Source organism: Triticum urartu, chromosome 5A, assembly GCF_056163025.1.
Source record: "Triticum urartu cultivar PI428250 chromosome 5A, HENAU_Tu73, whole genome shotgun sequence".
In the NCBI taxonomy this organism is placed as follows: Eukaryota; Viridiplantae; Streptophyta; class Magnoliopsida; order Poales; family Poaceae; genus Triticum; species Triticum urartu.
The window spans coordinates 418,875,444-418,898,201 of NC_141877.1; positions in this window are offsets into that span (position 1 = coordinate 418,875,444).

Below are 22,758 nucleotides of genomic sequence, written 5' to 3' on the forward strand. Positions count from 1 at the left end.
AAGCTTGATTTCGAGTTTGTGTCGTACCCATGGTTCCAATAACCTTTTTTCTTCATCATTCCGTTGACTTGATGTCATCGCCGATCAGTTACATCTTCTCGAAACCTCTCGGCAAATGTGTCATGATCATCATCAACATTCTGAGGTCTTCCAAGATATCTATCGAATTCTTGATGAGAAATAGCATCCTTTGCCCTCGATGATTTGGGTTATCATCCACAACAGTATTGCATTCCCTCCAACACAAAACTAGTTCATGTTTTGTGTTATACCTTCAGTTCCCTTCCATCCAGCAATTGTTCTTCTTTACTCGGAACATTACCATTTCTTATGTCATCAATGTTGTGAGAATTACACCACCTCTTAAGAATTTGTGAGACAGTGATGCTTCTCACCATCACCATCCTTTTTTTGTCCCCGTGTTGAGTGAACTCTGTGGTGCAAATTTAATATCTCTAGCAACCATATTGCTTCAAAGTTAATGGACAATAATTCCAATTTGGTGTGCTTGTTGCTAAATCACCATTCTGATGTTGGTCGTGCAACCCAACCCATATTTCGGGTGCACCTTTCAACCCATGTTTAATTGTGTATGTTTTCCTCGAACATACTTCATTATTTTGTACTGTTCGATCTGACAAATGTTATCTCCTTGTTCACATAGTTGTGGAAATCCATCTTTTGTTAATCTCGATGAATTGTCGCTGATTCCATCAGCCACCTCCTCATCCTCTCGTTGGTTTACTCGGAACATTACCATTTCCCGAGAACTTGCTTCCATAGTCCATTTCTTGTCATCTCGTCACCTTTCAACTCTTGTTTCGGAACTTGCTTCCATAGTCCATTTCCCGAGAATCTTACAATGTCATCTCGTCAATTTGTGTTGCACCTTTTCTTGTCAGGAATCCCGTGTATGAGTCAGATCTGAATCTCGATCAGATATGATGGTTGGAACATATTTTCAAGAGTTATAACATTGATCCTCATATGACCTGGTAAGGTGATGTCATGCACGCCTGACTGGAGGACCTAGTGTTATAGTTTCCTTTTTAACAAGGTTAATCATTTTTCCATGGGGAAATTGAATGCCTTGTTTAATAAGTTTATCCTGATGGATCCTTTGTGTATCCAAGTCCGATCTTTGCTTGAAGACCATGTCAATGCTACCCCGAAGCATGTCTGAGGTACTCCGATTTTCAACAAGAACATTTGAAGCCCAATGCTAAAATTTTCTTTATCAATTATACAAACACCGTTGTTTGGGTAATGTCATGAAATTCCTCTCCCCTTACCTAAATGGTTTTATACTTTCTATCCTGTCATGGATATCATGCTCTGCTTGTCCTTGGGAAGGACATGCCCCTGAAATATGTGTTTAGACACATTTTCCTTTCCATTATTTTGTTTAATCTTTCCAATGATCTATATGATATAAGTAGTAATATTTCCCTTCTTATGTAAACACCTCGGTGTACAACCTTGTCAGTAAGACCCTGTTACTATTGTTGATAGCATTCCGGTAACCACCGATGGACGAGAACTTTGCCTATTGGTCCGCCTCGTTTCAACGAGCAGGAAAACGGTTCTCTTCGTTCCTCTCCCTTGGTACCGATGTTGTTGCCGACATAACTGACAGACTATCCTTTGACATGCCTTACCACCCTGACCGTGCGAGATGTCAGCGCCCTTCCTACTTTTAACCCACATGGTGGTCCCATAACCCACAGTTCCACAGGATCGAAACCTGACTCTTCTGTACAACCCTGTTTCTAATGGTTATTCTCCATGCTTGGCTTCGTATTTAATTCATGGGCCACCTTCCTAGTGCTCTATTCTGGTATCAGACGCAATACTTACTCTCGCTACTCTGAACCCCTTTCTCACACTGGTTGAGACTTCGAGCAACTATCTATCCGCTTGGAACATCTTATTGTACCTTCGTACCTTACTCTCGATGTATTTCATATGTTCAACTCGAGAGATAATCTTATGCTCATTCATGGGTTAACCCCAGATTGTTTCCCTCAAAAGCATTCCGTCGTAGCTGAGCTGCCCCTTATCCTTTTGTAAGTATAGTGGAGTTCCCGAAGAAATGATGACAAGTTTATCATGATGCATTGGAATAAAGAATTGAAGACATCAATGAAAGGGATTAAATTATTCGAGAAGATCCGATAGAATATCGTAACCAGAACTTTCCGCCTTACTCCCCTCTTAAATCTCGGGACGAGATTTCTTGTAGTGGAGGAGAATTGTGACGCCCGTGTAGTTAAGCTACAGTAAACCTCTGTTAATGATGCCACGTCATGAGGGTTACTATTGCTAATCTCGCGTTAGTTCAAAACGATTCAAATTCAAATTTGAGTTAATGGCAAACATCAAAAGTTTTCAAACATTAAAACTAAAATGTCCAAAATGTGTCAAATAAATCATAGGTAATCATGGTGGAGAATCCACATCTCTATACATTAAATAAAGGCTCTAAAGTAATTAAAATAGTAACTATGACAATTAATTAAATGCCTTTTAAAAATTATAATAATGCAGACTATTTTATTTAGGTGTCAAACTTTTTGTTGCAGTGGAATAAGTTATAACATTAATTTAGGAGTTGTATTTATATTTTATAAAACTAAAATTAAAAGAAAGTAAAATAAAAACAAAAAAAGAAGAAAAAAGAAAAGAAAAGGAAAAGATACAACTTCCCCCCCGCCCCCTACGCTGGGCCAACCAGCCCGGCCCGCATAAGCCGACCTTTCCTTCCTCCTCCCGCTACAGGGGAAGGCCGAGCACGCCATGGCCGCATACGTCGCCTGATGGCCACGTGCAGAGCATCCCGCGGCGCCCCCCTGCCTCGCCGACGCCTACTAATCCTTCCTCGCAACCATGGCAAACCCTAGCTCCATTCCACCCACTCCTCGTGCCGCTTCTTTTCCCCCAGCAAGCAACCGAGCCGCCTTTGCCATAGCGTTCGTCGCACACGCGCTCTTCGTTGTCCCCGTTCCATGAGAGGTTGTCCTGGAGGACCACCGGCGTCGACCACGTCTTCTACAAGGCTTGAATCGAGCGCTCCACCACCACAGATCGGGATCGAGCCATCTTCTACCTCCGGCAACCGCAAGCACGTCACCGATTTGTTCGCCGCAGCAGCTCCTAAGCCACCAACGGGCCCCCGTGTGCCCCCGCGGTGAGCTCCTCCCCCGTTCCCCTTGTCTTCCCCACCGATCTGATGTCGTTGGTTATCGACCCCGATGAGTCCGGAGCTCCACTTGCCCTTTGGTCGCATTCATCGCGCCCCCTGCCCATGCTCCCGTTGCGTCCTGGCCGCCCTGGGCACTCCCTGGTCGTGCCCCCGTGCGTGCCCGCTCACGCATTGCCGCAGCCATCGCCTCGCTCGTCGTTGCCCGTCCGCTTTCGCCTGCACCCGGTTGCTAGCGCCTACCGCTACCGCTGCAGATTGCTGTTACGCTGATGCTTGCTGCAGCTGCTGCCGCTCACTGCCGTCCTTGCCGCCGAGCGCCGCTCCTCGACGCCCTGCGCGCGAGACCACACCCCCATGCTACCGCTGCTTGCTATCGTCGCCGCCCGCCGCCGCTGCTACTCCCTGCTGCACCCCCCGACCTCCCCCGCCTGCGTCCTCCCTCGCCTCGCCGCGCCGTCGCCGCCCTGCCATGGGCCGCACGCGCCGGCCGCCCCGGCCCTGGCGCCCGCCTCCGCCTACCACGGCCGGCCGGCGGAACACCGTGGCCGCCGGCACGCCTCCGTGGGCGCGCGCATACAAATCCCCCCATGGGCCCTCTTAGCTTAATTAGGGGTAATCCCCTTTTAGTGCTAACCCCCCCTCTAATAGTCTATGACAGTGGGCCCAAGGACACTAACTAATTAGCTAAGTTTTGTTTAAAAAAATGTTAACTGGCCTTGAGTCAATGACATGCGGGTCCCACTAGACCCGCTGACCAGTCAACTTCTGAGTCAGCAGTTGACTGGCCCCACTGTTAGCCCCTTTGGTGCACTCTGGGTGCAGTGCACCGGGTGCACCTAGCCTTTCTGGAGATTTTCGAGATTAAAAATAATTCCAGGACTTAAAAAAAGTTTATAACTTAGAAAATTAATATAAAATAAACCGTAGCTTAGATGGGAAAACTTTGTACATGAAAGTTGCTTAGAACGACGAGATGAATCCGGATACGCAGCCCGTTCGTCCGCCACACACCCCTAACATATCAAACTTGCAACTTTTCCCCTCCAGTTCATTTGTCCGAAAACGCGAAACACCGGGGATACTTTCCCGGGTGTACCCCCCCTTCACCGGTATCACCTCATACCGCGTTAGGGCACGCCTAGCATCACGCTTTGCTTTGTCATGCATCGTTACGCATCTGTTTGCATTGTATTCATTGTTTCTTCCCCCTCTTCTCTCGCTAGACACCGAGACTGACGCCGCTGCTACCCAGAACGACTACGGTATTGACGAACCTTCTTGCCAGAGCAACCAGGCAAGCCCCCCTTGATCACCAGATATCACCTATTCTTCTCTATACTGCTTGCATTAGAGTAGTGTAACATGTTACTGCTTTCAGTTAATCCTATACTGCTGCATAGCCTGTCCTTGCTACTACTGTTGTTACCTTTACCTGCTATCCTACTGCTCAGTATAGGATGCTAGTGTTCTATCAGTGGCCCTACACTCTTGTCCGTCTGCCATGCTATACTACTGGGCCGTGATCACTTCGGGAGGTGATCACGGGCATATACTATATACTTTACACTATTACATTACCGGTGATACTGTTTGGAGTTGGGGGCTGAAGGGGCAGGTGGCTCCATCCCGGTAGAGGTGGGCCTAGGTTCCCGATGGCCCCCGACTGTTACTTTGTGGCGGAGCGACAGGGCAGGTTGAGACCACCTAGGAGAGAGGTGGGCCTGGCCCTGGTCGGCGTTTGCGGATACTTAACATGTTTAATGAGATCTTGGTATTTGATCTGAGTCTGGCCACTGGCCTATACGCACTAACCATCTACGTGGGGACAGTTATGGGCACTCGACGTTGTGTTATCAGCCGAAGACTTCGTGACGTCAGCGACTAAGCGGCGTGCGCCGGGTTGGACTGGAACGCCTAGTCTTGTATAAGGGAGGCTAGGTCTGCTCACCGGCCGCGTACGCAACGTGCAGGTGTGCAATGGGCGATGGGCCCAGACCCCTGCGCCATAGGATTTAGACCGGCGTGCTGACCTCTCTGTTGTGCCTAGGTAGGGCTGCGACGTGTTGATCTTCCGAGGCCAGGCATGACCCAGAAAAGTGTGTCCGGCTAAATGGGATCGAGCGTGTTGGGTTATGTGGTGCACCCCTGCAGGGAAGTTAATCTATTCGAATAGCCGCGATCTTCGGTAACAGGACGACTTGGAGTTGTACTTTGACCTTATGACAACTAGAATCAGATACTTAATAAAACACACCCTTCCAAGTGCCAGATACAACCGGTGATCGCTCTCTCACAGAGCGACGAGGGGAGGATCATCGGTTAGGATTATGCTATGTGATGTTACTTGGTGAACTTACCATCTACTCTCTTCTCCTGCTGCAAGATGGAGGTTACCAGAAGCGTAGTCTTCGAAAGGGCTAGCTATCCCCCTCTTATTTCGGCATTCTGCAGTTCAGTCCACATATGATACCCTTATTACATTTGATACCAATGCATACTTATGTAGTGTAGCTCCTTGCTTGCGAGTACTTTGGATGAGTACTCACGGTTGCTTTGCTCCTTCTTTCCCCCTTTCTATACCCGATTGCTGCGACCAGACGTTGGAGCCCAGGAGCCAGACGCCACCGTTGATGACGACTACTACTACTCGGGAGATGCCTACTACTACGTGCAGCCCGCTGACGACGACCAAGAGTAGTTTAGGAGGATCCCAGGCAGGAGGCCTGCGCCTCTTTCGATCTGTATCCCAGTTTGTGCTAGCCTTCTTAAGGCAAACTTGTTTAACTTATGTCTGTACTCAGATATTTTTGCTTCCGCTGACTCTTGTGCCTTCGAGCATTTGTATTCGAGCCTTCGAGGCCACTGGCTTGTAATATAAAACTTGTATTATTTTAATTTGTGTCTAGAGTTGTGTTGTGATATCTTCCCGTGAGTTCCTGATCTTGGTCGTACACCTTTGCGTGCATGATTAGTGTACGATTGAATCGGGGGCGTCACAAGTTGGTATCAGAGCCGACTTCCTGTAGGAATCCCCCTTTCCAACTCCTTGGCCAAAGTCGAGTCTAGACATTGCAAAACTTTTACTAACATGGCTGTGTGTCTTACGGGCACACGTCGCCATTGGGTGGCAGTAGGATCTTTCATTCCTCGACCTATACTCTGGGACTCTGACATCTCTTCTATTCGGGTTAAACAATTTTACTAACTCTGACTCTAGGTTCTCGATAATACTTTCTTTTGGAGAGCCCCTTATTCAGATGATCGTTTGCTGCACCAAAAGAATCCGAAGATACTCTCCGATGTTCTCTTGAGACTTTATGGCGTCGCTTTTGCAATTCCCCTCCATCGATAAACCCCTATGGATAACCACGTATACTCGCCATTCATACAATGCTTCCCAGTTGATCTTGTTATTACAAGATACATCGAAATGCTCTCTATTGTTTCAAGAATACTTTGCGCCTATTGCCTTGCAGTTCTTTGCCACATGAATACCCCTACGGATAATTCCTCGCTCTTACTGAGTATCCGCTCATCCCTAGTTGTTCATGTGTTTCACAAAATTCTTCAAAATACTATCCGATCTTTCGAGAATCCTCATTAGCCTATGGCTCTTGAAATGCTTGTCTGCCTGCATTTTGGTTAATTCCAAATGACTAGCAATATTCATGGATGTCCTTTGCCTTTATCATCTTGGGTCCCTTGGTTCAATATGTTGCGAATGATGCAATCCTTTATCAGATCCTAGAATTCATCGTTTTGGCTCAGACGTCATTTTAAACATGAGTTGGATCTCGACCAGTTAAATTGCCATCGATTGTACCCCTAATCCTACTCAACTTATCCATCCTTGATCAAAGAGTTGTTTCTGATCCCCTGATTTGGAAATCATAATTCTTTTGCATTTGAACTTTGAATTAGTCAGATGTTTCTATAATCAGATCTCCTTGCATTCTTCCTCTGGTTGAGTACCGATGCTCACATCAGATCCCTTGTGGACCATCGGTTCCTTTGTTGGATTTTATCCGACAGTGTCCTTCATATTGAATAACCTTGTGAGCCTCTCCATTGGTATATAATGCCTTTGGTAAATTGTATCATCTGCTTTTGAACAATGCTCTACTTTCGAGCTTGTGTATATTGTAGCAGCGGGAATGTAAATAAGTGAGAACCAGTATATGGAAAACTCGTAGGCACCGGATCAGTGATGGATAATTATGCCGGATGCGGTTCATCATGTGATAGTCATAACATAGGGTGACACAAAACTAGCTCCAATTCATCAATGTAATGTAGGCATGTATTCCGTATATAGTCATACATGCTTATGGAAAAGAACTTGCATGACATCTTTTGTCCTATCCTCCCGTGGCAGCGGGGTCCTATTGGAAATTTAGGGATATTAAGGCCTCCTTTTAATAGAGAACCGGAACAAAGCATTAGCACATAGTGAATACATGAACTCCTCAAACTATGGTCATCACCGGGAGTGGTCCCAATTATTGTCACTTCGGGGTTGCCGGATTATAACACATAGTAGGTGACTATAGACTTGCAAGATAGGATCAAGAACTCACATATATTCATGAAAAGATAATAGGTTCAGATCTGAAATCATGGCACTCGGGCCCTAGTGACAAGCATTAAGCATAGCAAAGTCATAGCAACATCAATCTTAGAACATAATGGATACTAGGGATCAAACCCTAACAAAACTAACTTGATTACATGATAAATCTCATCCAACCCATCACCGTCCAGCAAGCTTACGATGGAATTACTCACGCACCGCGGTGAGCATCATGAAATTGGTGATGGAGGATGGTTGATGATGACGATGGTGACGAATCCTCCTCTCCGGAGCCCCGAACGGACTCCAGATCAGCCCTCCCGAGAGGTTTTAGGGCTTGGCGGCGGCTCCGTATCGTAAAACGCGATGATTTCTTCCCTCTTATTTTTTCCTCTCCGAAGCAAATATATAGAGTTGGAGTTGGCGTCGGAGGGCATCCAGGGGGCCCACGGGGTAGGGGGCGTGCCCTAGGGGGAGGGGGGCGCCGCCCACCCTCATGAGAAGGGTGTGGGCCCCCTGGTCTTCATCTTTGGCGAGGATATTTTATTATTTTTTCTAAGATGTTCCGTGGAGTTTCAGGTCATTCCGAGAATATTTGTTTTCTGCACATAAAACAACACGATGGCAATTCTGCTGAAAACAGCATCAATCCGGGTTAGTTCCATTCAAATCGTACAAATTAGAGTCCAAAACAAGGGCAAAAGTGTTTGGAAAAGTGGATACGATGGAGACGTATCAACTCCCCCAATCTTAAACCCTTGCTTGTCCTCAAGCAATTCAGTTGTCAAACTGAAAGAAAGAAAAACTTTTACAAACTCTGTTTGCTCTTGTTGTTGTAACTATGTCAAGCCAGCATTCAAGTTTTCAACATAGATCATAACTAACCACATTTGCAATAATTCTCAGGTCTCATAATTACTCATATCAATAGCATAATCAACTAGCAAGTCATAATAATAAATCTTGGATGACAACACTTTCTCTAAACAATCATAATATGATATAACAAGATGGTATCTCGCTAGCCCTTTCTGAGACCGCAAAACATAAATGTAGAGCACCTTTAAAGATCAAGGACTGACTAGACATTGTAATTCATGGTAAAAGAGATCCAATCATAGTCACACCCAACATAGATTAATAGTGATGAATGCAAATGACAGCTGTGCTCTCCAGCTAGTGCTTTTTAATAAGAGGGTGATGAATCAACATAAAAGTAAATGGATAGGCCCTTCGCAGAGGGAAGCAGGGATTTGTAGAGGTGCCAGAGCTCGGTTTTGCAATAGAGATAAATTGTATTTTGAGTGGTATACTTTCATTGTCAACATAACAACTAAGAGATGGCGATATCTTCCATGCTACACACATTATAGGCGGTTCCCAAACATAATGTTAAATTTTATACTCCCCCTCCACCAACAAACATCAATCCATGGCTTGCTCGAAACAACGAGTGCCTCCAACATACATCAGGTCCCAGGGGGAGTTTTGTTTGCAATTAATTTTGATTTAGTTTGCATAAAGCATGGGACTGGGCATCCCGGTGACCAGCCATTTTCTCGTGAGTGAGGAGCGGAGTCCACTCCTCTTGAGAATAACCCGCCTAACACGGAAGATAAGGACAACCTTGGTTGATACATGAGCTATTCGAGCATACAAAACAGAATGTTTATTTGAAGGTTTAGAGTTTGGCACATACAAATTTACTTGGAACGGCAGGTAGATACCGCATATAGGAAGGTATAGTGGACTCATCTGGAATAACTTTGGGGTTTAAGGGATTGGATGCACAAGCAGTATTCCCGCTTAGTACAAGTGAAGGCTAGCAAAAGACTGGGAAGCGACCAACTAGAGAGCGACAACAGCCATGTACATGCATTAAAATTAATAAACATTGGATGCAAGCATGAGTAGGATATAATCCACCATGAACATAAATATCGTGAAGGCTATGTTGATCTTGTTTCAACTACATGCCTGAACATGTGCCAAGTCAAGTCACTTAAATCATTCAAAGGAGGATACCACCCCATCATACCACATCATAATCATCTCAATAGCATGTTGGCACACAAGGTAAACCATTATAACTCATAGCTAATCAAGCATGGCACAAGCAACTACGATCTCTAATTGTCATTGCAAACATGTTTATTCATAATAAGCTGAATCAAGAACGAGGGACTCATCATATTTACAAAAACAAAAGAGGTCGAGTTCATACCAGCTTTTCTCATCTCAGTCAGTCCATCATATATCATCATAATTGCCTTTCACTTGCACGACCAAATGGTGTGAATAATAATAAGAGTGTACGTGCATTGGATTTAAGCTGGAATCTGCGAGCATTCAATAATAGGCGAAGACAAAGCAATATGGGCTCTTGGTTAAATCAACAATAATGCATATAAGAGCCACTTCAACAATTTAATTATGGTCTTCTCCTACTGACCCCCAAAAGAAAAGAAAAGAAATAAAACTATTTATATGGGAAAGCTCCCAACAAGCAAAAGAAGAACGAGAAATATTTTTTGGTTTTCTTTTTAATTATTACTACTACAGCAGAAAAATAAACTAATACTAATTTTTTTGTTTTTTCTTAAGGTTTAACAAACACACAAGAAGAAAGCAGGAAAAAGAAAATAAACTAGCATGGATATTACAGTGAAAGAGTATGAGCACCGACATCTAGCAATGAGTGTGTGTGAACATAAATGTAATGTCGGTGAGAAATACGTACTTCCCCAAGCTTAGGCTTTGTCCTAAGTTGGTCTATTGCCAGGGATAGCCTGGCGGGTACCCGTAGGTGTAGCTGGGGTCGTACTGCGACGAAGAATAGTTGGGATCATACTGATGTGCAGCAGTTATCGCCTACTGAACTGCAGCGTGGAGTCGAGCTGCCTCTGCTCTCCTCTCGTACTCTTCTGCCTCCTTTTTTGGTAATAACATATCTTCACTGCTTCCCTCTACAATAAACAGGTGAATCAAAGAAGGCAGGAGCAGGGAGAGTAATACGGAAAACATGTCGTTTTATCAAAAATTAAACGATATATGAGAGGTGATTCAGGCCTCTCGACAAACTGGTGCGAAGCCATGGAGTTATAATCTAAATATGCAGGAGGCAACTCCGTATCACCCTCATGAATGTCTATCTCAAGAAAATGAGCTAAGCGGGTTGCATAAATTCCTCCAAAGAAATCTCCATTATGTCTATTATGATGCAACCTACGAGCTACAATGGCTCCCATATGATAAGATTGGTCTCCTAACACAACACTCCTAAGAATTCTAAGATCAGGGACACACATGTGACATGCTTCATCCTTAGCATTTAAGCATCTATCGATGAAGAGAGCAAAATAATATATAGCAGGAAAGTGAATGCTCCCTATGGTAGCCTGCGTTATATCTCTAGATTCCCCTACAGTTATACTAGCAAGAAAGTTTCTAAATTCAGATTTAGGGGGATCCCTAATACTGCCCCATGATGGAAGTTTGCATGCAAGAGTGAAATCCTCTAGGTCCATGGTATAAGATTTGTCATAAATATCAAACATGACTGAAGGAGAATTACGCGAAGATGAATACTCAAACCTCTTCACAAATGAACTTGTGAGATCATGATACTGGGGGCATTTGTTAGCCTCAAAATCCTCAAGACTGGCATTGCGCAAATATGCTTTGAATTCTTCTTTAATTCCCGCACGGTCCATAAAATTTTCCGACGGCCATTCGCAAGGCCGTACTGGAGCGTCTCTTGGTGGATCCTTGTCAGCATCGCGCATAGCAATCCTGGGTCCTTGCTTCTTAGAGGAACCACCTTGGAACATCTTCCTAAGCACATTGTTTTTCTCTGAAAAATTCTGAAATTTTTAGTAACTTCAAAATAAAAATAAAAATAAACCAAACTCAGTAAAACTGATAGCAACTACTCCTACAAGTTCCTAGAGCCTATATCAAGCATTAGAACTACTTGGAACCATATAAATTTGACATGCAAGCTCAAGAACATGGTTGCCTATGCAGCACAAATTTGTAAAGAATAAAGCACTAGAACAAAAACTAATTGGACCAATGGAGGAGTCACATACCAAGGAACAATCTCCCCAAGCAGTTTTGCGAGAGGTGCTTTGAGCAAGGAGATCGAAAATCACAGCAAAAATGGCTGGAACTCATGCTTGAGTTGGTTTTTCGGGTTTGTGTGAGACAGAGGAAGAATATGGGTGCTGTGATAAGTGGAGGAGGGCCACCGTGGGCCCATGAGGCAGGGGGCGCGCCCTAGAGGGGGGGGGCGCCCACCACCCTTGTGGCAGCTCCTCCCGCGGTAATTTTTGCACAGTAAATCCTCAAATATTCTTGAAAAAATCTTATTAAATTGGCATGTCATTCTGAGGACTTTTATTTTCGGGATATTTTTATATTGCACGGATAAGTCAGGAAACAGACAGAAAAATACTATTTTTACTTTATTTCTACTAATTAACATAAAGTATAGAGAGGGTACAGAAGTTTGTGCTTCTAGTTTCATCCATCTCATGCTCATCAAAAAGAATCCACTAACAAGGTTGATCAAGTCTTGTTAACAAACTCATTCCGATAATCATGAAACCGGAGAAATTTCGAATAACACTTAGTTACCTCAACGGGGATATGCACATCCCCAATAATAAGAATATCATATTTCTTCTTGATAGTAGGAAGAGGAAATTCAAAACCCCCAAATATAATCGATGAATTTTTTTCGATGGAGTTGATACTATGAACTTGAGGTTGTTTCCTCGGAAAGTGTATCATATGCTCATTACCATTAACATGAAAAGTGACATTGCCTTTGTTGCAATCAATAACAGCCCCTGCAGTATTAAGAAAAGGTCTTCCAAGAATAATAGACATACTATCGTCCTCGAGAATATCAAGAATAACAAAGCCCGTTAAAATAGTAACGTTTGCAACCACAACAGGCACATCCTCACAAATACCGACAGGTATAGCAGTTGATTTATCAGCCATTTGCAAAGATATTTCAGTAGGTGTCAACTTATTCAAGTCAAGTCTACGATATAAAGAGAGCGGCATAACACTAACACCAGCTCCAAGATCACATAAAGCAGTTTTAATATAATTTCTTTTAATGGAGCAAGGTATAGTAGGTACTCCAGGATCTTTAAGTTTCTTTGGTATTCCACCCTTAAAAGTATAATTAGCAAGCATGGTGGAAATCTCAGCTTTCGGTATCTTTCTTTTATTAGTAATGATATCCTTCATATATTTAGCATAAGGATTTGTTTTGAGCACATCAGTTAATCGCATACGCAAAAAGATAGGCCTAATCATTTCAGCAAAGCGCTCAAAATCCTCATCATCCTTTTTCTTGGACGGTTTTGGAGGAAAAGGCATGGGTTTCTAAACCCAAGGTTCCCTTTCTTTACCATGTTTCCTAGCAACAAAGTCTCTTTTATCATAACGTTGATTCTTTGATTGTGGGTTATCAAGATCAACAGCAGGTTCAATTTCTACATCATTGTCATTACTAGGTTGAGCATCATCATGAACATCATCATTAATATTTTCATTAGGTTCATGTTCATTACCAGATTGTGTTTCAGCATCAGACCTAGAGATCTCATTTGGATTATCAGGTGGTTCAGCAACAGGTTCACTAGAAGTTTGCACAGTTCTATCATTTTTCTTTTTCTTCCTTTTAGAAGAACTAGGTGCATCAATATTATTTCTCTAAAAATCTTGCTCGATTCTCTTAGGGTGGCCTTCAGGATACAAAGGTTCCTGAGTCATTCTACCGGTTCTAGTAGCCACTCTAACAGCATAATCCTTTTTCTTACTATTCATTTCATCAAACACTTCTTTTTGAGCTTTAAGCACTTTTTCTACTTGAGTGGTAACCATAGAAGCATGTTTGCTAACAAGTTTAAGTTCACCTTTAATATCAGCCATATAATCACCCAAGCGTCTAATCATATAAGCATTTTCTTTTAATTGTCTACCAAAATAAGCATTGAAGTTGTCTTGCTTAAACATAAAGTTATCAAACTCATCCAAGCACTAACTAGCAATTTTAATAGGAGGAACTTCAGATTTATCATATCTATAGAGAGAACTTACCTTTACTACCTGTGTCGGGATATCGGGATCAGGAGGTTCTTCAATAAATAAAGAATTTGGATCATATGTTTCTTCAACAGGCGGTATATTAAGACCATGTATTTCTTCAATAGCAGGGAAATTCTTAACGTCTTCAGCTTTAATACCTTTCTCTTTCATAGATTTCTTTGCCTCTTGCATATCTTCGGGACTGAGGAATAGAACACCTCTCTTCTTCGGAGTTGGTTTAAGAATAGGCTCAGTAATTGGAGAAGGAGCTGGCTCAGGAGGTGCCCAATTATTTTCATTTGTCAACATATTATTCAATAGAATTTCAGCTTCATCCGGTGTTCTTTCCCTGAAAAGAGAACCAGCACAACTATCCAGGTAATCTCGGAAAGCATCGGTTAGTCCATTATAAAAGATATCAAGTATTTCAGGTTTCTTAATAGGATGATCAGGCAAAGCATTAAGTAACTTGAGAAGCCTCCCCCAAGCTTGTGGGAGACTCTCTTCTTTAATTTGCACAAAGTTGTATATTTCCCTCAAAGCAGCTTGTTTCTTATGAGCAGGGAAATATTTAGCAGAGAAGAAATAAATCATATCCTGGGGACTACGCACACAACCAGGATCAAGAGAATTAAACCATATCTTAGCATCACCCTTTAATGAGAACGGAAATATTTTGAGTATATAAAAGTATCGCGATCTCTCATCATTAGTGAACAGGACAGCTATATCATTTAACTTAGTAAGATGTGCCACAACAGTTTCAGATTCATATCCATAAAACGGATCAAATTCAACCAAAGTAATTATATCAGGATCAACAGAGAATTCATAATCCTTATCAGGAACACATATAGGTGAAGTAGCAAAAGCAGGGCCGGGTTTCATTTTATCTCTAAGTGATTCTTTGTTCCATTTAATTAATAACCTCTTAAGCTCATATCTATCTTTGCAACCTAAAATAGCGGCAGAAGATTCCATATCAAAAAGATAACCCTCAGGAATAACAGGCATATTTTCATCATCACTATCATCATCGTATTCAAATTCAATAATTTCTTTTTCTCTAGCCCTAGCAATTTGTTCATCAAGAAATTCACCAAGGGGCACAGTAGTATCAGGCATAGAAGAAGTTTCATCATAAGTATCACGCATAGCAGAAGTGGCATCATCAATAACATGCGACATATCAGAACGAATAGCAGAAGCAGGTGTAGGTCTGATACGTCTCCAACGTATCTATAATTTTTGATTGCTCCATGCTATATTACTGTTTTGGACTATATTGGGCTCTATTTTCCACTTTTATATTATTTTTGGGACTAACCTATTAACCGGAGGCCCAGCCCAGAATTGCTATTTTTTTTGCCTATTTCAGTGTTTCACAGAAACAGAATATCAAACGGAGTCCAAACGGAATAAAACCTTCAGGAACATGATTTTCTCACCGAACGTGATCTAGGAGACTTGGACCCTACTCCAAGGAGTCAAAGAGGAGGTCACGAGGGTGGGGGGCGCCCCCCCTAGGGCGCGCCCCCAGCCTCGTGGGCCCCTCGGAGCTCATCCGACGTACTCCTTCCTCCTATATATACCTACGTACCCCCAAACGAACAGATACGGAGCCAAAAACCTAATTCCACCGCCGCAACTTTCTCTATCCATGAGATCCCATCTTGGGGCTTGTTCCGGAGCTCCGCCGGAGAGGGACGTCATCACGGAGGGCTTCTACATCATCATAGCCTCTCCGATGAAGTGTGAGTAGTTTACCTCAGACCTTCGGGTCCATAGTTAGTAGCTAGATGGCGTCTTCTCTCTCTTTGAATCTCAATACAAAGTTCTCCCCCTCTCTTGTGGAGATCTATTCGATGTAATCTTCTTTTTGCGGTGTGTTTGTTGAGACCGATGAATTGTGGGTTTATGATCAAGTCTATCTATGAATAATATTTGAATCTTCTCTGAATTCTTTTATGTATGATTGGTTATCTTTGCAAGTCTCTTCGAATTGTCCGTTCAGTTTGGCCAACTAGATTGGTAGTTCTTGCCATGGGAGAAGTGCTTAGCTTTGGGTTCGATCTTGTGGTGTCCTTTCCCAGCGACAGAAGGGGCAGCAAGGCACATATTGCATCGTTGCCATCGAGGATAACAAGATGGGGTTTATTTCATATTGCATGAATTTATCTCTCTACATCATGTCATCTTGCTTAAGGCGTTACTCTGTTTTTAACTTAATACTCTAGATGCATGCTGGATAGCGGTCGATGAGTGGAGTAATAGTAGTAGATGCAGAATCGTTTCGGTCTACTTGTCACGGACGTGATGCCTATATACATGATCATGCCTAGATATTCTCATAACTATGCTCAATTCTGTCAATTTTTCTCAACAGTAATTTGTTCACCCACCGTAGAATACTTATGCTTTTGAGAGAAGCCACTAGTGAAACCTATGGCCCCCGGGTCTATTCTCATCATATCAACCTCCATCACTTTAATCTTGCTTTGCTTTTTTACTTTGCCTTTTACTTTGCACTTTGCATCTTTATACCAAAAATATTATTTCTATCAGATCTCACTCTCGTAAGTGACTGTGAAGGGATTGACAACCCCTAATCTCGTTGGTTGCGAGTAGCTATCGTTTTGTGTAGGTACGAGGGACTTGAGTGTGGCCTCCTACTGGATTGATACCTTGGTTCTCAAAAACTGAGGGAAATACTTACGCTACTCTGCTGCATCATCCCTTCCTCTTCGGGGAAATCCAACGCAAGCTCAAGACGTAGCAAGAAGGATTTCTAGCGCCGTTGCCGGGGAGGTTCACGCAAGTCAAGATTTGACTCCCGACAATGAGCCATTTGTGGCGCCGTTGCCGGGGAGTCTACGCAAAGAGTCAACATACCAAGTACCCATCACAATCCCTATCTCTCGCATTACATTATTTGCCATTTGCCTCTCGTTTTCCTCTCCCCCACTTCACCCTTGCCGTTTTATTCGCCCTCTCTCTCTCTATCTCCTCCCTCCCGCTTGCCTTTCTGTTTGCTCGTGTGCTAGTTTGCCTGTCGTCATGGCTAGTCTCATATCTTCTCCGTTGTCTCCCGAGAGTGAAGTTTTAAATTTTAAACAAAGGGAGAGAGAAAATCTAAAAGATGCTTGGTATAGAATTTGCATTGCTCAAAATAGATCTACCATGAAGCAATCTACCTTAGTTCTTCTCCGCAATTTTTATGTAGGTGTTAATCCTTGGTATAGATATATCCTCGATACCATTACCGGAGGGAACTTCTTGGGTAGCCATACTTTTGATTCTTATAATGCTATGTTAGATTTATTTGGCTCACCACCTCTTTTGGTTAATGGAACCATGTTAACTTTGGAGCATGTTATGCAAAGACTTGAAATTATTGAAAATAAAGTTTCTACTATTGAATTAATTGAAAATCTAAATAAAAAGATCCACAATCAAATTACTCAATATGGATCTAAGGTAGGAATGACTTTGAAAAATATTAAGGAAAAGGAACCCATAGTTAATGAGAAGATAAACTTAGATTCTACTAGAATTGATAAACTTGAGGGTATCATTACAAACTTGGGAACCGCTTTTTCTTCCGTAAAGAATACTCCAAGTCCTCCTACTAAAATTGCCAAGCTTATGTATGTTCCTAAAAATAAGGGTGAATCATCTAGTAAGGAAACTGCGGATCTTAAATCTATAAGTATTCATCCCAATCTTTTTGCTATCATTAAGGAACCAATTGCTACAAATGAATTTTTCGATCTTGTGCCTAAAAGTTTGATAATAACTAGAAAGAAAGAAATTCCTAAGGTAACTAGATGCCTCATCGAAGGATTGCCTACCAAAGATGGCAATACCCAGATCTATCCTCGCTTTTATGCCTAGCTAGGGGCATTAAACGATAGCGCTTGTTGGGAGGCAACCCAATTTTATTTTTATTCCTTGCTTTTTGCTCCTGTTTAGTAATAAATAAATTATTTAGCCTCTGTTTTGGTTGTGTTTTTTGTGTTTAATTAGTGTTTATGCCAAGTAGAACCGTTGGGAAGACTTGGGGAAAGTCTTGTTGAACTTTCTGTAAAAAACAGAAACTTTAGCGCTCACGAGAACTGCTGTCATTTTTATTTGGAGAGTTATATTTAGTTAATTCTTTTTGAAGATGATTAATAGATAAATTCCTCACGTCCAGTAATTTATTTTATAATTTTTGGGGTTCCAGATCTTGCACTAGCTACAGATTACTACAGATTGTTCTGTTTTTGACAGATTCTGTTTTTCGTGCGTTGTTTGCTTATTTTGATGAATCTATGGTTAGTAAAATAGTTTATAATCCATAGATAAGTTGTAATACAGTAGGTTTAACACCAATATAAATAAATAATGAGTTCATTACAGTACCTTGAAGTGGTATTTTGTTTTCTTTCGCTAACGGAGCTCACGAGTTTTCTACTTTAAGTTTTGTGTTGTGAAGTTTTCAAGTTTTGGGTGAATTCTTTTGATGGATTATGGAACAAGGAGTGGCAAGATCCTAAGCTTGGGGATGCCCATGGAACCCCCAAGATAATCCAAGGACACCAAAAAGTCAAAGCTTGGGGATGCCCCGGAAGGCATCCCCTCTTTCGTCCACTTCCATCGGTAATTTAGTTGGAGCTATATTTTTATTCACCAACATGATATGTGTTTTGCTTGGAGCGTCTTGTATTATTTTTGTCTTTGTGTTTTAGTATGACACAATCATCCTTGCTGTACACACCTTTTGAGAGAGCCATACATGAATTAAAATTTGATAGAATACTCTATGTGCTTCACTTATATCTTTTGAGCTATGTAGTTTTGCTCTATGTGTTTCACTTATATCTTTTGAGCGTTATAATTTTGCTCTATGTGCTTCACTTAGATATTTTAGAGCACGGTGGTGGATTTTTTTAAAGAAACTATTGATCTCTCATGCTTCACTTAAATTATTTTGTGAGTCTCTTAATAGCATGGTAATTTGCTTAATAATAATATGCATGGTATTCAAGATTTGTGAAAATTTCTTTTGAGTGTGTTGAATACTAAGAAAAGATTGAAGCATGATAATTGTTTTGAGATATGGAGGTGATAATATTAAAGTCATGCTAGTTGAGTAGTTGTGAATTTAAAGAATAATTGTGTTAAAGTTTGTGATTCCCGTAGCATGCACGTATGGTGAACCGTTATGTGATGAAGTCGGAGCATGATTTATTTATTGATTATCTTCCTTATGAGTGGCAGTCGGGGACGAGCGATGGTCTTTTCCTACCAATCTATCCCCCTAGGAGCATGCGCGTAATACTTTGCTTTGATAACTTCTAGATTTTTGCAATAAGTATATGAGTTCTTTATGACTAATGTTGAGTCCATGGATTATACGCACTCTCACCCTTCCACCTTTGCTAGCCTCTCTAATACCGCGCACTTTTCGCCGGTATCATACACCTACCATATACCTTCCTCAAAACAGCCACCATACCTACCTATTATGGCATTTCCATAGCCATTCTGAGTTATATTGCCATGCAACTTTCCACCGTTCTGTTTATCATGACACATTCATCATTGTCATATTGCATATCCCGGTACATTGCCGGAGGCATTCATATAGAGTCAAATTTTGTTCTAAGTATTGATTCATTGCATATCCCGGTACACCACCAGAGGCATTCATATAGAGTCATATTTTGTTCTAAGTATCGAGTTGTAATTGTTGAGTTGTAAGAAAAATAAAAGTGTGATGATCATCATTATTAGAGCATTGTCCTAGTGAGGAAAGAATGATGGATACTATGATTCCCCCACAAGTCGGCATGAGACTCCGGACGAAAAATAAATAAAGAGGCCAAAGAAGCCCAAATAAAAAGAGGCCATAAAAAAAAGAGAAAAGGCCCAAATAAATAAAAAAATGAGAGAAAAAGAGAGAAGGGACAATGTTACTATCCTCTTACCACACTTGTGCTTCAAAGTAGCACCATGATCTTCATAGTAGAGAGTCTCTCATGTTATCACTTTCATATACTAGTGGGAATCTTTCATTATAGAACTTGGCTTGTATATTCCAATGATGGGCTTCCTCAAATTGCCCTAGGTCTTCATGAGCAAGCAAGTTGGATGCACACCCACTTAGTTTATTTTTGAGCTTTCATATACTTATAGCTCTAGTGCATCCGTTGCATGGCAATCCCTACTCACTCACATTGATATCTATTGATGGGCATCTCCATAGCCCGTTGATATGCCTAGTTGATGTGAGACTATCTTCTCCTTTTTGTCTTCGCCACAACCTCCATTCTATTCCACCTATAGTGCTATATCCATGGCTCACGCTCATGTATTGCGTGAAGATCGAAAAAGTTTTGAAAAAGTTAGAGTATGAAACAATTGCTTGGCTTGTCATCGGGGTTGTGCATGATTTAAATACTTTGTGTGGTGAAGCTAGAGCATAGCCAGACTATATGATTTTGTAGGGATAGCTTTCTTTGGCCATGTTATTTTGAGAAGACATAATTGCTTTGTTAGTATGCTTGAAGTATTATTATTTTTATGTCAATATAAACTTTTGTCTTGAATCTTTCGAATCTGAATATTCATATCACAATTAAGAAGATTTGCATTGAAATTATGCCAAGTAGCACTCCGCATCAAAAACTCTCTTTTTATCATTTACCTACTCGAGGACGAGCAGGAATTAAGCTTGGGGATGCCTGATACGTCTCCAACGTATCTATAATTTTTGATTACTCCATGCTATATTATCTACTGTTTTGGACTATATTGGGCTTTATTTTCCACTTTTATATTATTTTTGGGACTAACCTATTAACCGGAGGCCCAACCCAGAATTGCTATTTTTTGCCTATTTCGGTGTTTCGGAGAAACAGAATATCAAACGGAGTCCAAACAGAATAAAACCTTCGGGAACGTGATTTTCTCACCGAACGTGATCCAGGAGACTTGACCCTACTCCAAGGAGTCAAAGAGGCGGTCACGAGGGTGGGGGGCGCCCCCCCTAGGGCGCGCCCCCTGCCTCGTGGGCCCCTCGGAGCTACACCGACGTACTCCTTCCTCCTATATATACCTACGTACCCCCAAACGAACAGATATGGAGCCAAAAACCTAATTCCATTGCCGCAACTTTCTGTATCCACGAGATCCCATCTTGGGGCCTATTCCGGAGCTCCGCCGGAGAGGCCGTCATCACGGAGGGCTTCTACATCATCATAGCCTCTCTGATGAAGTGTGAGTAGTTTACCTCAGACCTTCGGGTCCATAGTTAGTAGCCAGATGGCTTCTTCTCTCTCTTTGAATCTCAATACAAAGTTCTCCCCCTCTCTTGTGGAGATCTATTCGATGTAATCTTCTTTTTGCGGTGTGTTTGTTGAGAACGATGAATTGTGGGTTTATGATCAAGTCTATCTATGAATAATATTTGAATCTTCTCTGAATTCTTTTATGTATGATTGGTTATCTTTGCAAGTCTCTTCGAATTATCCGTTTGGTTTGGCCAACTAGATTGGTAGTTCTTGCCATGGGAGAAGTGCTTAGCTTTGGATTCGATCTTGCGGTGTCCTTTCCCAGTGACAGAAGGGGCAGCAAGGCACGTATTGCATCGTTTCCATCGAGGATAGCAAGATGGGGTTTATTTCATATTGCATGAATTTATCTCTCTACATCATGTCATCTTGCTTAAGGCGTTACTCTATTTTTAACTTAATACTCTAGATGCATGCTGGATAGCGGTCGATGAGTGGAGTAATAGTAGTAGATGCAGAATCGTTTCGGTCTACTTGTCACGGACGTGATGCCTATATACATGATCATGCCTAGATATTCTCAAAACTATGCTCAATTCTGTCAATTGCTCAACAGTAATTTGTTCACCCACCGTAGAATACTTATGCTCTTGAGAGAAGCCACTAGTGAAACCTATGGCCCCCGGGTCTATTCTCATCATATCAATCTCCATCACTTTAATCTTGCTTTGCTTTTTTACTTTGCCTTTTAATTTTCACTTTGCATCTTTATACCAAAAATACCAAAAATATTATTTCTATCAGATCTCACTCTCGTAAGTGACCGTGAAGGGATTGACAACCCCTAATCGCGTTGGTTGCGAGTAGCTATCGTTTTGTGCAGGTACGAGGGACTTGAGCGTGGCCTCCTACTGGATTGATACCTTGGTTCTCAAAAACTGAGGGAAATAGTTACGCTACTCTGCTGCATCATCCCTTCCTCTTAGGGGATATCCAACGCAAGCTCAAGACGTAGCAAGGTGTCGCAAACTTACTCATAACAGAAGGTGAATCAAGTGTAGAGCTAGATGGCAGTTCCTTACCTCCCCTCGTAGTTGAGGGATAGATCTTGGTTTTTGGATCTCTCAAGTTCTTCATAGTGTCTAGCAGATATAAATCCCAAGTGACTCAAAGAATAGAGCTATGCTCCCCGGCAACGGCGCCAGAAATTAGTCTTGATAACCCACAAGTATAGGGGATCGCAACAGCTTTCGAGGGTAGAGTATTCAACCCAAATTTATTGATTCGACACAAGGGGAGCCAAAGAATATTCTCAAGTATTAGCAGCTGAGTTGTCAATTCAACCACACTTGGAAACTTAGTATCTACAGCAAAGTGTTTAGTAGCACAGTAATATGATAGTGGTGGTAGCAGCAACAAAAGTAAAGACAGCAAAAGTAATGTTTTTGGTATTTTGTAGTGATTGTAACAGTAGCAGCGGGAAAGTAAATAAGCGAGAACCAATATATGGAAAACTTGTAGGCACCGGATCAGTGATGGATAATTATTCCGGATGCGGTTCATCATGTGACAGTCATAACATAGGGTGACACAGAACTATC